The sequence below is a fragment of the Conger conger genome, chromosome 13, assembly GCF_963514075.1.
Source record: "Conger conger chromosome 13, fConCon1.1, whole genome shotgun sequence".
In the NCBI taxonomy this organism is placed as follows: domain Eukaryota; kingdom Metazoa; phylum Chordata; class Actinopteri; order Anguilliformes; family Congridae; genus Conger; species Conger conger.
Window position 1 is genome coordinate 1,402,907 of NC_083772.1, and position 4,569 is coordinate 1,407,475.

General features: G+C 43.0%; 1 protein-coding gene across 1 annotated transcript in view; it reads right to left on the reverse strand.

Annotated features, from left to right (window-relative positions):
• The window catches only part of sptssb (serine palmitoyltransferase, small subunit B), a 5,132-nt gene extending 2,451 nt beyond the window's left edge, over nt 1–2,681 (reverse strand). Inside the window, exon 1 of the mRNA XM_061216237.1 lies at nt 2,204–2,681. The gene's annotated coding sequence lies outside the window, so the exon portion shown is untranslated. The remainder of the gene's footprint in view (nt 1–2,203) is intronic.
• Between the last annotated feature and the right edge of the window lie 1,888 nt (nt 2,682–4,569).

Consider the following 4,569-nt stretch of genomic DNA (forward strand, 5'->3'; position numbering starts at 1 on the left):
GCTCAATATGACTTCAAGACAGAGTCATTTTGAATATCCTGTTAGGTGACGTCATGTAGTAGTTGCGTGGACATTGATTGTTATTCCAGTGTCATACAAATATGAACTGTATGTACTTTAGCTTGTGTGAAATAGACATTGGCATTAGAAGCTGTAGAACCCGAGTTTGGCATGTACTGCAGTTGCATGCGGTTTTGAAATGATTTATAATTTCACTATGCATTGGTTAATGGCATTCCTTAGGATTCTAGATAATGTAAATGTGGTCACAAAATTATAGTTCCTGATTTCGTGCATAAAAAATATCTAGAATCATCTAGGGTTTCAGCACTGTAATTTCTGTTTACAAATAAAGTTATAATTATTATTATAAAGATGCAGATGCAGATTAAGCCTCGTTCTAGGATAAATTAAATAAGAGATTCTCCATACAAAGCTGCATTTAGTCCAGGATTAAACTTAATCTGTGTCCATGTAACAGTCCCCTAGTTTGATATACACCCTCATTTTATATTGCAGCCCATGGTATTGTTTACATTATGTCACATGAGTCACACAGAGTTCTTAAAAAATATAACGGTTATTTATTTTATATTATTTATTGATATATCAATTACCTACCACACCAGACCTGAGGTTCTGCCAAAGCCTTTCCCCAGCCATAATACTGTTTCTTCAGTTGTCACACACATGATGTCATATACAAAATGTCATCTACACTTCTGGCTTCTATATCTTAAACTAGCATAGCAATCATGATGAATTTCTATGGTCGTACTATTGTTTAGGCTGCACCATTCTGCAGCACAGTTCAGTGTGTGTGTGTGTGTGTGTGTGTGTGTGTGTGTGTGTGTGTGTGTGTGTGTGTGTGTGTGTGTGTGTGTGTGTGTGTGTATGTGTGTGTGTGTGTGTGTGTGTGTGTGTGTGTGTGTGCGTGCGTGTGCGTGTGTGTGCGTCGGGGTTTGAGTGTGTGTGTGTGTGTGTGTGTATCAGGGTGTGTACATCAGGATGTGAGTGTGTGTGTGAGAGAGAGAGTGTGTGTATCAGGGTGTGTGAGTGTTTGCATCAGGGTGTGTGTGTGTGTGTGTGTGTGTGTGTCTGAGAGTGTGCATCAGGGTGTGTGTGTGTGTGTGTGTGTGTGTGTGTGTGTGTGTGTGTGTGTGTGTGAGAGTGTGAGAGTGTGTGTGTGTGTGTGTGTGTGTGTACAGTTCAGCCCCTGTCCTTTATTTTCAAACAGCCACTGCCACTGAGTCAGCAACCCGCCAGGGAAGACAGGCTCTCCACCGTCAGCTCCCAAATGTGCTTCTATCCATTATTAAACCAGGAGGAACTAGCCAAGCTGTGCTCAATTAAGCCTCGCTAAAGCCCCGCGAATTAAGTCATGTCTACATCTGAATCACGTGAATTTAATGTCAGGATATCTGAGAAAGTTTCCTTCAACCATACAAACAAACCCAGAAATAAGTAATGCCATTATCACCAAGAGACACTTAACAACGCTCATGCTTTGAACAGCTGTGCCACTGCAGGTTACGATTAATGTTTCCCAGCGTGACGGTTCTGTCACGGTTCTGACGGTTCTGTCAGTCGCGCTTATGGAACATACTGGCATGAGCGGAATCATAGGCAGAGAAAAACAATAGTTTGCAGGTTAATAAGTCAGATGGGGTTGCCGATGATCGCGCAGTGTTTACAAAAATGCTCGAGTGACTTTAGCCCAGGGTAAGAGACTGTTACCAAAACCGTTTTACACGAGGGCTCGTATGAAGCGGGCGAATCCGTTACACCTGACACCCGACTTGACCGCGTCAACAGCAAAAGCTCTTCACTAAACAGGCGATTTCTAGTGCAATTAATATGATACACAGCACGTTCCTGTTAGAATAACGTCTTGTTTAAACCACCAAATACAATTTTATATAATGGCAAATAACATCTAGAGGATTACGGTTTCATAAAACTATTCAAATTATAACGCCAATTCGGTCTGCTTCAACATCTAGAACCGCTGCGCCTCCTATTTCTATTTATTATCCTGCCTTCTGATTCGTTTCGTCCCTATAATTCAGCGCAGACTGCAGATTGTACTTCAGATAGCGAGCAAGACTGGAGATGATGCGCGAATGAGCTCGTATGCACGTGTCAGAACGCAGGAGTGGGGAGTCTGTTTCCACCACCGATCGCTAAGAAAATCAGCACTCACCTCTTCAGCAGCAACGCACTGCAGTCCCGCAGCGATATTGGCCGAAGTTTATTACGGGACCCTGGAGACAATAGCAGCTAGCCCGCAGCTTTGTGTAAACGCAAAGCCGTCCAACCAGTTCGCTTAACGGCGGGTCATATTCGCTTTCTTCCTTTTCTCATATTATACCACACCCACCACTCCTGTTTACGATCGCCCGTACAACTGGTGGATAGTCCAAGCGCAAGCGTTAAGTGTGTGTAGCAGCCTACGCGCAACGCGCGGTCCCTAACACGACACTGCCACTGTATGCGCACAAAGTACCGACGAACATGTATGCATCCATGTCGATATGGGATATAAAATCAACCGCAGTTTGCCGCAGAGAAAGAATGCTGACGAATTAGATCATTTCCAGCAACATTTCCTCTGTGTAGCACCTATCTAGACTTCCAACAGCCGTTGCATATTCGTGATGCTTTGTCGCGGACTGGAGCAGCCGTGGTCAGCGGTGGATCACATTTTAGAGCAGTCAAATTATGTTTTTTTGGTAGTACAGAAAGGTGACTGTTTAATTTGGTATGGAATACCATAAGCTAAATTGTTGTAGATGTCTTAACGGATATACATGTCCGTTACGCTTATGTCTAACGGCTCGTCTGAAGTGTTGCGCTGTAGGCAGTAGCGCGGTAGAGCGGTTTCATTCAACATTGGGGAATTGCCGCATTGGACTTTTGGAGTTGTCTTTGGGGTTGCGTTCTGTGTATGTTTAAAAAAAAAAGAAAAAAAAAACATGATTGTAAACTAATGAAAACCCCAATTACACGCAAAACAAGGTAAATGAGGGGGAGATATATCTGGTGTCTTACGAAGTGACGGGGTTCACCTGGGTGCGTAGGCTGTGTAACAGCACACAGCTGTGCTAACAGGGGGCTGCCCCTTCTATGCGGATGTCCAGTGGCTCAGGCGCCGCGCTACGGCGAAGGGATTTCCGCTGTTATGAATCAGTATTTCAGCTGCCCCGCTGCACGCGGCAGCGATCAGCTCCGAATGTAAAAAATAGCACGAGCATCTCTGCAGGGCGAGCCCCGCGTGCTTTCAGGGTCCACACACACACACACACACATACACAGTACTGAGTGTATAGTCACAGATTTATGACATTATGTTCATTGTTATGTCAAATAATACTCTGGAACCGGAAACTGAGTTTAATGGACTTTGGAGTTTGGCTGTTTTTCTGTTTCCATTTGATAAATATGATATTCGGTTTTTCTAAATATCCGAGTCACAGTTAAACTTGAATTACAACATAATCGTAATATGTGTCGTAAGTTTTAGCCAATGAGAACCTGGCACATATCTCTACTGTAGAGCAGGGAATGTTTGCCAAAGGGGTTCTGCTTTATGAGCTAACAAATCGGGCTCTGTGTGATAAGATACAGCGTGTCTTTCCCATGTGTGTGATAGCCTCTGATATCCTCTGATAGCCTGTGATAGCCTCTGATATCCAGTCGGATTAGAGAGGCTGAATGTGTTTGATTGCATGCCAGTAACAACATGGAGAGTTACAGCCATGCGAACGGAGGCATTAGCCCTGTTACTGCTTCCCCACTGCACGTATTAGTGTTAGTATTTATGTGTGTGTGTTAGTATGTGTCTTAGTATGTATGCATGTTAGTATGTATGTGCGTTAGTGTGTATGTGTGCTGTACACACACTGTAGAATATGTAAATAAGTAAATAAGTAAACAAGTGAAGTTATGAATGTCCTTAGGGCGGCCTGTAGCGTATTGGTTAAGGTAAATGACTGGGACAGGCAAGGTTGGTGATTTGAATCCCAGTGTAGCCACAATGAGATCTGCACAGCCGTTGGGCCCTTGAGCAAGGCCCTTAACCCTGCACTGCTCAAGGGAGGATTATCTCCTGCCTAGTCTAATCAACTGTACGTTGCTCTGGATAAGACAGTCTGCCAAATGCGTGTAATATAATGTAATGTTATTTATGATTGGCAGAAATACAAGTAGTGAAAACGTTTTTCGGCTCAGTGTGTGTATTTTGGTCACCTGTTAATAAAAGGACAATCATATTTTTTATGACATTTATTTATTTATTATATTTATTTGTGTATTTGTTGATGCTTACTGATTATGAATTGGAGTGAGATTGCAGGCAACCTTCTGTAAGTCCTGAAAAGCCTTTTCAAACTGTACCTCCTGATTTCCCCCTTTCTGATATCCCTCTTGTCTAACCCCCCCCCCCCCCCAAAAAAAAAAAGAAAAAAGAATTTGCACTTACATTGACTGTATTTTTGTTTAGAACAGCCCTTTGTGTATTTTACTAGTTATGGATGTGATGCTCTAACCTGTGGAAGAACCTATGCACTT